This window comes from Gymnoscopelus braueri, assembly GCF_963280865.1.
Source record: "Gymnoscopelus braueri genome assembly, chromosome: 13".
Taxonomy (NCBI): Eukaryota; Metazoa; Chordata; class Actinopteri; order Myctophiformes; family Myctophidae; genus Gymnoscopelus; species Gymnoscopelus braueri.
The window spans coordinates 6,742,279-6,754,579 of NC_137615.1; the positions used below are offsets into that span (position 1 = coordinate 6,742,279).

Here is a 12,301-nt window from a genome sequence, read left to right on the forward strand (position 1 = left end):
TATAATCACAGTATCATTCACACAGCGAGCAAAACTTGGGGAGCCCGATTTGGGGGCTACGCAAACAGGGACTATTAATTAACTATGCTACAAGTAAATAGTATAACACACATTTTGGATGAAAAGGCGCATGTGTAAATGAAAAATAATATAATATAATCAAGTCTACTTATCAATCTGTCCGTAAGTCCGTCCGTCCGTCCGTCCATCCAGACAGACAGACAGACAGACAGACACCGAATATTGATAAGCTCTGATGTACCAGTCCAAAGTTGCATTGTATCTTTTGTATTGATAGTATTCACGTTTGTTTATACCGATTCTGAAACACTTGAGACAATGAGTGCTTCATTTAAAAAAAAATGTTTTAGGTTTACTGCATTAGATAGATAGATAGATAGCACCGGGAGCGCACGTATGGTAGCCTACCCTCAGTCTGTCCAGTCTGAGTGTGTCCCTTTGCCTATATTGCCTCCCCAGCGCACCACAGCATAGAAAAGGACGCTGCAACCACTGTCTGATAGAACATCTGCAGATGTTTATTATTGTGTATTGAGGAAATCTAACATGCTGTATCTATAACATGACCTGCTGAGCTTTAAGGCTGCTTCATCGTTGCAGACGGCAGTGCTTTCTACGGGCATAATATTGTCAAACCCTTACACTGATGACTGACAGGGCATTAGTGAAAGCAGCTACCAGTTATTTGAAGATATTAATCTGTTCCGCTATGTAGGCCATTTCAATTGTAGGCTACTGTGTGGAAATAACTGCAGTGTGTATTTATGTATAGGCTAGTAACGGTAACAGCCAGGATTGGTGGGCACCAAAACATTCTGGGCACTAGGGATAACTGGGCACCTTGGACGAGTGGGCATTAGGGACATGTGGGCACTTGGAAGAGTGGGCACTTAGGGGTGGAGAAGAGTGGGCGCTAGGGAAATCTGGGCACCAGGAAGACTGGGCACCAGGAAAACTGGTGTTAATAATCATTGTTAATAAAGAATTCAATCTCTGCAGGCAGTGCACACATGTACCCACTCTTCCTGGTGCCCAGATGTCCCTAGTGTCCACCTATGCTGTATCCGATTAAAACGTCAGCAGAGATGTAATTTCGATGGTTCAATGAGTAGCGACGCCTATAGCTCTCCAGATCAGGCTGAGCTCTCAAGTCTCTACCCAACTTTCCAAGTTCAAATTATATAGGTAGATTTGTTTCTGTTTTCCTATTCCGTAATATTGCTATTAATTAATCATGCTGCAACTAAATAATATAAATATAACACACATTTTGGATGAAAAAACGCATGTCTAAATGAAAAGAAGAGAATCACGTAGGCCTATATCTGCCCGTCCGTCCGTCCGTCCGTCCGACAGACAGACATAGATCTGTCTGTCTTCTTATTGACGTAACCATGGTAAATATAATTAGCTTGCATAATGTTAATAGCCTAATATAATAATATAGCCTATCATAATTATGTTTATGTTATAACCGTGTAGCCTACAGTAGGCCTATAATATATTTATATTATCTATCTATCTTTATCTATCTATCTATCTATCTATCTATCTATCTATCTATCTATCTATCTATCTATCTATCTATCTATCTATCTATCTATCTATCTATCTATCTATCTATCTATCTATCTATATATGTCCATCTGTCTAACATTGATGTAGCCATAGTAATGTTATAATCATGTAGCCTACGGTATAAAATTATATTTAATATATATATATATCACTTTTATTTTTAAGTACTAAATCTACTTCCGCTTCTGGTCTTGTCTTTACAGTATCTTTGATTAAGATCGAGAAATGAAAGAATGAAAAAGCAAAACCCTGTTTTCTTACGTTTCATTTTTTATTTTTTATTGAAGAATGAAAAATGAAAGACGGGAGCGAAACGAACGTAACTTGTTTTAAAATGAAGAATGAAAAATGAAACACGGGAGCGAACGGGAGCGAAAGAACCGACGCGACCCTAAATGAAAAATGAAAAATGAAAAACGAGCGCAATGGGCGGATTTCTGTTTGTGGTTACCAAAAGAAAATCCAACTGCCAGGAAATACACGGACCGTGCGTGCGTGCGTGCGTGCGTGCGAACTTTGTAACAGGTGTGTGTCAAAGCTCCGCCCGTTGCTACACTTATCTGATATGATAAGATGTACCTCACGCAACTGTGAAGACACACTGTGTGTGTAGTAGAGAGAGAGGACACACTGAAAATTACTGTATAAATGAACTGGAGTCTGTCCAATTTTCTTTTTTTTTTACTTAAATTTTTATCCCGCAATTTTTGTAACCCATTTTTTTCACCCGGTGCCAATTTCCTAAGTGATCCTGGGCGCTACACCCGCCCTACACCAGCACTACACCAGTCCCCCACAGTAGGGAGTCCAATTTGTCCAATTTTCAATACAATACTTCTACTCCACTACATCTCAGAGGTAAACATTGTACTTTTATATTTCACAATAATTATTTGAAAACTTTAGTTACAAGTTGCGTTGCAGATTTGGATTATTATTACAAAACATACATGAACAAATTAATCCCTATTTTCTACTTGGGTTATATGAAAATAGCTGTATGACTATACTTTTACTTTTGGTACTATAATTATATTTTGATGCCAATACTTTGTAATTTGTACTTTTACTCCAATAAAAGTAATTTTGAATACAGGACTTTTACTTATTTTTCTGCATTGTGGCATTGCTACTTTTACTTAATTAGCACATATTTGTACTTCTTCCAACACTATAGACCACTACAACCTGGTACTGACTGAGTCAACTGAATGGACTTGAACAAAAAGCAGGATTTACAGTCAAAGTAAACCTCAGGGAACATTCTAAAAGAGGGTGTGTTACCACTGACTGGTTGATTTCTTATCTTAATCACAGTGTTTGTAGCTTCAGTCAGAGACATAATGGCTTCCCAGTCGTCTTTCACAGAAGAAGATTTTTCCTGTCCTGTGTGTCATGACATATTTAAAGATCCTGTTCTCCTGTCGTGTAGCCACAGCTTCTGCAAAGCCTGTCTGCAGGAGTGGTGGAGAGACAAGCAAATAAAGGAATGTCCGGTTTGTAAGAAGAGACATTCAATGGAACCTCCTCATAACCTGGCTCTGAAGAACCTGTGTGAGACCTTAATACAGGAGAGACTTCAGAGAGAGAGACTGAGGCTCTCTGCAGTCTGCATGCTGAGAAATTCAAACTCTTCTGTCTGGAATGTCAACAGCCAGTGTGTGTTGTGTGTCGAGATTCTAAAAAACACACCAACCACAGAATCAGACCCATCGATGAAGCTGCTCTAGATCACAAGGAGGAAGTCCAGAAATCACTGGAGCCTTTATATGAGAAACTGGAGGTCTTTAATAAAGTTAAAACAAACTGTGATCAAACAGCGAGCCTGGCACACAGAGACACAGATGCATGAACAGTTTAAGAAGCTTCATCAGTTTCTACAAGAAGAAGAGGAGGCCAGGATCACTGAACTGAGGGAGCAAGAGCAGCAGAAGTGTCAGATGATGAAGGAGAAGATTGAGGGTCTGAACAGAGACATATCGACCATTTCAAACATAATCAAAACCATAGAGGAGCTGAGAGCTGAACACGTCTCATTCTTGCAAAACTACAAGACCACAGTGGAAAGAGTCCAGCTCAAACTGCAGGACCCACAGCCGGTCTCAGGAGCTCTGATAGACGAGGCCAAACACCTGGGCAACCTGACCTTCAGAGTCTGGGACAAGATGAAGGACATTGTCTCCTACACTCCTGTCATTCTGGACCCCAACACTTCCTATCCAGAACTCATCCTGACTGATGATCTGACCAGTGCGAGATGTGGAGGGAGACAGCAGCCCGGTTGTACCGGGTCCTGGGTTCTGAGGGCTTTAACTCAGGGACTCACAGCTGGGATGTAGAGGTTGGAGACAGTACATACTGGTCAGTAGGTGTGTTAGAAGAGTCTTACCAGAGGAAGGGATACAGCCGGGGTCAACAGTGGAGCATAGCGTTATTGGCAGGTGAATACACAGCACACTACTCAACAGGGTCAGGCACTGTTCTCTCAGTGAAGCAGAAACCCCGGAGAATCAGAGTCCAGCTGCACTGGAAGCAAGGAAAACTGTCCTTCTATGATCCTGATACTAACACACACCTACACACCTTCACACACACTTTCACTGAAACACTCTTTCCATACATTTGGCTTGGTGATGAAACTGTCCCTGTGACGATGTTACCAGGGAAGATCAGTGTAACACTGTCATCTATCTAGAACAGCGCTGTAGCTCTCAAACTTTCTTCTTGTCAAGGACCCCCAAATTGATACATTATGTCGCCGCCGAACCCCCAACTGAAAAGAGTTCATGCCAAGGACCCCATGAGATATGTTTTTGTTTTGTTTTGTTAGATTAATAATTGTACAACTTTCAAATACTGTAGGTGAGGTGATCGAGAGAGTTAAAAAAAATCCAAACTATTTTGGGCATGTCATTCTTGGCAAACAAAAACAAAAATGTCTTAAAGAAAATGAAATGACAAAAAGCTGATCTACAAGCTCTAAACGCATCGCATCGTGACACATTGTGAGCTTGTGGATCGGCTATTATTATTATTATTATTTTGAATGGGGCATGAGTGCTTTAAAATGTATGATCTGAATATAGTAATTATTATGTATTCCGTTCATAATATCGCTGGGGACCCCCTGGAACCGCCCCAAGGAACCCTGGGGGTCCCCAGACCCCACTTTGAGAAACACTGGTCTAACATAGTTAGACATGATGATGATGAGGATGATGATGATGATGATGAATACCAGTCAGTTTTATAGAATCTATATCAGTGGTTTTACTTCTCAACCTTTTGACCTCTGGGACCCCATTCTACACTGTAACTGTACAAGTGGAACCAAATAGTTACAGACTGGTGAGAGTCCTTTTGGACCCCCGGGGACCTCCCAGGACCTCATGTTGAGAACCGGTGGGATTGGTTCTGTGGTCCAAGACTTCTGTGATGTCATCAACATGTGTATACGAACAGGATGATGTCATTGATCAAATATAGTCAATAATCAATCATTATAAAGTTATAGATAATTAGTGTCGATTGTGCAATGGCACCTCCCCGTAACCTGGCTCTGAAGGACCTGTGTGAGACCTTCATACAGGAGAGACATAAGAGAGCCCCTGAGGTTCTCTGCAGTCTGCATGCCGAGAAACTCAAACTCTTCTGTCTGGAATGTCAACAGCCAGCGTGTGTTGTGTGTCGAGATTCTAAAAAACACACCAACCACAGAATCAGACCCATCGATGAGGCTGCACTGGATTACAAGGAGGAAGTCCAGAAATCACTGGAGCCTTTATATGAGAAACTGGAGGTCTTTAATAAAGTTAAAACAAACTGTGATCAAACAGCAGAACACATTAAGGTGCGAGCCTGGCACACAGAAACACAGATGCATGAACAGTTTAAGAAGCTTCATCAGTTTCTACGAGAGGAAGAGGAGGCCAGGATCACTGCACTGAGGAAGGAAGAGCAGCAAAAGAGTCATATGATGAAGGAGAAGATTGAGGGTCTGAACAGAGAGATGTTAACCCTTTCAAACACAATCAGAGCCATAGAGGAGGAGCTGAGAGCTGATCACGTCTCATTCCTGCAGAACTACAAGACCACAGTGGAAAGAGCCCGGCTCAAACTGCAGGACCCACAGCCGGTCTCAGGAGCTCTGATAGACGAGGCCAAACACCTGAAAAACCTGACCTTCAGAGTCTGGTCCAAGATGAAGGACATTGTCCCCTACACTCCTGTCATTCTGGACCCCAACACTGCCCATCCGGTGTACAACCTGTCTGATGATCTGACCAGCGTGGGACATGGAGAGAGACAGCAGCTTCCTGACAACCCAGAGAGGTTTGACCGCTACGGCTTCGTCCTGGGTTCCGTGGGCATTAACTCAGGGTCTCACAGCTGGGATGTTGAGGTTGGAGAAAATGCAAACTGGTCAGTAGGTGTGTTAGCAGAGTCTTTCCAGAGGAAGGGAGACAGAGGGGGGCAACACTGGACAATAGGGTTATGGTCAGGTGGTTACAGCGCACGCTGCTCAACGGTGTCAGACACTGTTCTCTCAGTGAAACGGAAACCCCAAAGGATCAGAGTCCAGCTGCACTGGAACCAAGGAAAACTGTCCTTCTCTATTTCTGATACTAACACACACCTACACACCTTCACACACACTTTCACTGAAACACTCTTTCCATACATTTGGCTTGGTGATGAAACTGTCCCTGTGAAGCTGTTACCAGGGAAGATCAGTGTAACTCTGTTGTCTATCTAACACAGTAGCATGCCAAGGACGCATGATTTGGGAGCGTACGAGAGTGCTTGGCAATCCACTTCCCCGGACTGCCGCTGGAATCCAAAATGCACCCCCGACCGTCTCCATTGGCTGGCTGTTTCCACAATGTATATCTAGCTGATGATGATTAAAATACGCTACGCTAGTCCATTTATATAGGTCAATAATTGCTTCACTGCTGGCTATACTGAGAGTTTATAAATAGATGGAGACGACCGTCTTGTGCATCCGTTTGCCCATTGTTAAAATACACTTTTTTTTATATGAATGGAGAAGTGTTCAACAGTAGAACGAATGAGTTGAGGAGGAGATTTTAGACTGTGAGCAGCTCTGTTAACCCCTGCATTCCTGTGAGATATATATATATCAGCATAATTATATACCACCTAAACGGCAGAGATGGGTCATCAAAGTGATTAGCCACCATTCATTCACATGCACCTCCTCTTAAATTAATTCTATACGGCCTGAATGGCATATAGTGATTGGCAGAGATAATGAGGCGTTATATTGTGAGCGTTTAGATAAGTAAACATTAGACAAGCGTCATGTGTTGTTATTTCATACACTTATTTTTCTGGTCTAATGTTTACCTAACAACTTCTCCTCAACTCGCTCATTCTACTGTTGAACATTTCTCCATTCATATAAAAGAAAAGCATATTTTAACAGTTGGCAAACGGATGCACAAGACGGTCATCTCCATCTATTTATAAACTCTTTCTGTATAGCCAGCAGAGAAGCCGTTATTAATTGAAACATTTTCATACCAAGGATCCCATCAAATTGTTTGTTTTGTTTTGTTAGATTAATAATTGTACAACCTTCTAATACTGTAGGGTGATAACAGTCAAGAGAGTTTCTGTGATGTCATCAATATGATGACATCAACATGTCTCTATGAAGAGGATGATGGCCATGTTGTCTAAAGTCAGTAATCAATACTTATGAAGTTATATCATATTTAGTGTCTATTGTCTATTACCAATTGTCTATGTATTAATGTCAGTATATTAGTAATCTCTCAAGAACAGATTCTGCTCTGCGTTTGAATCTGTAGGGGAGGTTCGTCATAACGTGTGCGTACTGGGCTACAAGTGGGCGTGCCTTCAGATCAGGAAGCACGCCGCGCTTTACCCAATCAAATGTAGTGGGCGGGATTCACGTGTCCGTCGATCCTTCCCCTCTCGAAACCAACCGAAACTAATTTAAAAATAGCGTCCGCGGAGCAGACAAAACCATCTTTCATCATAGAAACAAGTGGGCTTATAACCAAAATGATCCATGTTCTCTGGGAGAAGTGGTGTTAGTGTTCCGTGTAGAAATATTGTTAGTGGGAATGAAAACATAGTCGCACCACCGGAAGTGATGCGCTGAAGGCAGACCAAAACCCTGGTTTCCTTGCGCACGGGTGCTACGTTTTCTTCCTCCCAGAGCCAACTGAGATAGTCAAAAACAGCAGAGGGCGCTGTTTTTCCTTTTCATTTGGCGCTGGGTTCCCAGATTGGTATATTAGTAACACACATTTATTTTGGGCTTGTCATTATAGGCAAACATTACACAAAAACACATTTTCAAGCATTTTTCTAATCTTAAAAAGATAATTTTCTAAATAAACAGTTGATGTACAACTTACAAGCTCACAACATGTTATACATTGTATTTAGTGTCCATTGTCTATTATACATTTCCTATGTATTAATATCAGTATAACAATAATACCATGATTATAAGAATGGTCTTTATGGTTATTAATATTGTTGGTTTAATCATGTACACATGCAATTATCTCGTATTAATCATGTTGAGGAGTTGAGGTACTTAACTATAAAATGTACTGTACACATTTTCCTCATAAAATATAGAATTAATCTCAAATGGTTTTTAATGAATGCATTTCATGAATTATCTTTTGACTTACTTCTCCGGACATGAAATAATTCAGCAATATTACTGATATATGTTGCTCTGAGTGGTAATGAAATAATATTATCTGAAAAGAAAATTCATTTTTAACAAATAAACATCTATCACACATCCCTTGTGATTTGAGTTCAGCAGCATCACATTTTAACACATATCTGGTCCATATTTTTTACCTTGTAAACATTACTTGTTATTATTTAGTCACAAGCTCTGTGACACACTTAACCATTATATACAAGCTCTCATCGTGACACGTTGTGAGCTTGTAGATCAGCTACTTTCGCTACTTATGCGCAACACTCTTGTATGACGAAGTAATGGGAAAAATATGAAAAAAACTTGAAAACAAGGGTTGAAATATGGAGACACAAGGTTTCTGCCCGACAGTGACGATATGATGTTGACAGAGTATGATAAATATTACAGAGGTTTTTATGACTCCATGAGTTATGAGGTAAACTATGAACCCTGGGGGAGAATTCAAGTGTGTTATCACCTGACTCACTGATAATAAAATGATTAAACCAGAAGAAAATATTACAACAGCTAACTTGGTGTGTGTGTGCGTGTGCGTGTGCGTGTGCGTGTGCGTGTGCGTGTGCGTGTGCGTATGCATGTGCGTGTGTGTGCGTGTGCGTGTGTGTGTGTGTGTGTGTGTGTGTGTGTGTGCGTGCGTGTGCGTGCGCATGTGTGTGTGTGTGTGTGTGTGCGAGTGTGTGTGCGTGTGTATATGTATGTGTGTATAAAATAGAAACAAAAAAATGTATTGAAAAAATACAGCGTTAGAAGCACACTATAAGTTACCAGAACCAAGGACAGATGTTTTCAATGAATCTAGCATGGTTAAATGGAGTTTGAAGTTACAATGGGTTTATTTAGGAAGGGGGCATGTCTGATAAAATTAATATAAAATATCTAAATAATGAATCAAGCAACTTTAAAACTGTTGGGGTGCTCAGACTGAGTAGACGTTTAAAATGATCCCAAACATGTTTGAAAGTGAAATATCCCCTTATAGCTGTATTGTGTAACTTGTTTTAGTGATTACAGTGTATTTTGTTCCAATCTTGTATGGCAGAGCATCCATATTCTGCAGGGAATAATAGCCCCACAAAAAAGCTGATCTACAAGCTCACAACACGTGTGACGCGATGTTGTAGATCTACCATTTTTAGCAAAGAGATTTGGTGAAGACGGTAAAAAGTGGTCCAAGATATTATTGCAATACTGTGTAAACGACCCAAAAAACAAGTTATTACAAAATATTTCAATTTGCTACAGTATATCAGTACTTTGTGAACACTCATTTCCAAAGGCAAAGTCTACACTCAAAACGTTTTTTATTGTAACCACTTTCAACCCGGTGTCCCTTTGGGCATGTGCAATGTTTACTGAATAAATGTCAGTCAGTCTATATTCAATACTGTATGTGGAGCATAGCAGTATGCGTATAAGATACAGTGTGTGTGTGTGTGTGTGTGTGTGTGTGTGTGTGTGTGTGTGTGTGTGTGTGTGTGTGTGTGTGTGTGTGTGTGTGTGTGTGTGTGTGTGTGTGTGTGTGTGTGTGTGTGTGTGTGTGTGTGCGCGCGCACATGCCTGTGTGAACTTTGACCAGGTCTGTGTCAAAGCTCCGCCCATTGCTACACCTATCTGATACGAACATTCACCTTCAGATCACACACACTTTCCACTGCTACACTCTGTGTGTGTAGTAGAGAGAGAGGACACACTGAAGAGTACTGTACGTTTTGAGGAGCTTTACTGGAGTCTGTCCATTTTCCATTAGGCCTACTTCATAGGCTACCTCTACTCCACTACATCTCAGAGGTAAATATTAGTAAATATATACTTTTTGCAAAACTTACAAGTTGTGTTGCATATATGGATTATTATTACAAAACGTACATGAACAAATTAAGTCCTATTTTCTACTCAGGTTATTTGAACATAGCTGAACTAAGAGCTTGTAGAAGAGCTATTTTTTGGAGACTTTGACACATTTTGCAAAAGTTCTGCTTGACTACTTTTACTTTGGGTTTTGTAGTTATATTTTGATGCCAATATTTTGTACTTTTTTACTCAAAAGTAATTTGAATACAGGACTTTTACTTGTCCCAGAGTATTTCTAAATTGCGGCATTGATACTTTTACTTAAGTAAGACAATCTGTATACTTCTTCCAGCACTATACAGACCACTAAAACCTGTTGCTGACTCGGTCAATTAAATGGACTTTAACAAGAAGCAGGATTTACAGTGAAAGTAAACTTACAGGGAACGTTCTAGAAGGGGTGAGTATTACCAATGACTAGTTGATTTCCTGGCTTCACTCAGAGACAAAATGGCTTCCCAGTTGTCTTTCACAGAAGAGGTTTTTTCCTGTCCTGTGTGTCATGACATCTTTAAAGATCCTGTTATCCTGCCGTGTAGCCACAGCTTCTGCCAAGCCTGTCTGCAGGAGTGGTGGAGAAAGAAGCAAATGAAAGAATGTCCTGTTTGTAAGAAGAGACATTCAATGGAACCTCCTCTTAACCTGGCTCTGAAGAACCTGTGTGAGACCTTCATACAGGAGAAACGTCAGAGAGCAAATGAGGTTTTCTGCAGTCTGCATGCTGAGAAATTCAAACTCTTCTGTCTGGAATGTCAACAGCCAGTGTGTCTTGTGTGTCGAGATTCTAAAAAACACACCAACCACAGAATCAGACCCATCGATGAAGCTGCTCTAGATCACAAGGAGGAAGTCCAGAAATCAGTGGAGGCTTTATATGAGAAACTGGAGGTCTTTAATAAAGTTAAAACAAACTGTGATGAAACAGCAGAACACATTAAGTTGCGAGCCCGGCACACAGAGACACAGATGAAGGAACAGTTTAAGAAGCTTCATCAGTTTCTACAAGAGGAAGAGGAGGCCAGGATCACTGCACTGAGGGAGGAAGAGCAGCAGAAAAGTCAGATGATGAAGGAGAAGATTGAGGGTCTGAATAGAGAGATATCAACCATTTCAAACACAATCAGAGCCATAGAGAAGGAGCTGAGAGCTGAACACGTCTCATTCCTGCAGAACTACAAGACCACAGTGGAACTTGTCCAGTTCACACTGCAGGACCGACAGCCGGTCTCAGGAGCTCTGATAGACGAGGCGAAACACCTGAAAAACCTGACCTTCAGAGTATGGGACAAGATGAAGGACATTGTCTCCTACACTCCTGTCATTCTGGACCCCAACACTGCCTATCCACATCTCACCTTCTCCAATGATTTGACCTGTGTGAGAGGTGGAGAAAGACAGCAGCTTCCTGACAACCCAGAGAGGTTTGACTACTGGCCCTATTATGTCCTGGGTTCTGAGGGCTTTAGCTCTGGGACTCACAGCTGGGATGTTGAGGTTGGAGACAATGCAAACTGGTCAGCAGGTGTGATAGCAGAGTCTTACCGGAGGAAGGGACACGGACGGGGTCCACACTGGAGAATAAGGTTAAGGGGAGGTGAATACAGAGCATGCAACTCAACAGGGCCAGAGCATGTTCTCTCAATGAAGCAGAAACCCCGGAGGATCAGAGTCCAGCTGGACTGGAACAGAGGAAAGCTGTCCTTCTCTAATCCAGATTTACACACACACAACACACACCTATACACCTTGACACACACTTTCACTGAAACACTCTTTCCATACATTTGGCTTGGTGATGAAACTGTCCCTGTGAAGCTGTTACCAGGGAAGATCTGTGTAACTCTGTCATCTATATAACACCGTAGCTATCAAACTTCTTTCATGCCAAGGACCCCCAGATTGATAGATATTTGGCCACAGACTGAAAAGATTTCATACCAAGGATCCCATGAGATTAATTAGATGAATTATTGTACAACTTTCTAATATTGTTGTAGGGTGATAACAGTCAAGAGAGTTTCTGTGATGTCATGAACATGTCTATATGAAGAGGATGATGCCATGTTATGGATCATGTTGTCTATTATAGTCAATAATCAATACTTATGA

The 12,301-nt window shown here is 41.2% G+C and overlaps 1 pseudogene across 1 annotated transcript; it reads left to right on the top strand.

Annotated features, from left to right (window-relative positions):
- Positions 1 to 2,942: 2,942 nt before the first annotated feature.
- On the top strand, positions 2,943 to 12,049 carry LOC308099372 (annotated as a pseudogene). The gene is made up of 3 exons: positions 2,943 to 3,698; positions 5,114 to 6,315; positions 10,636 to 12,049. The product of its transcript is annotated as an uncharacterized misc_RNA (transcript).
- The last annotated feature ends 252 nt before the right edge of the window (positions 12,050 to 12,301 follow it).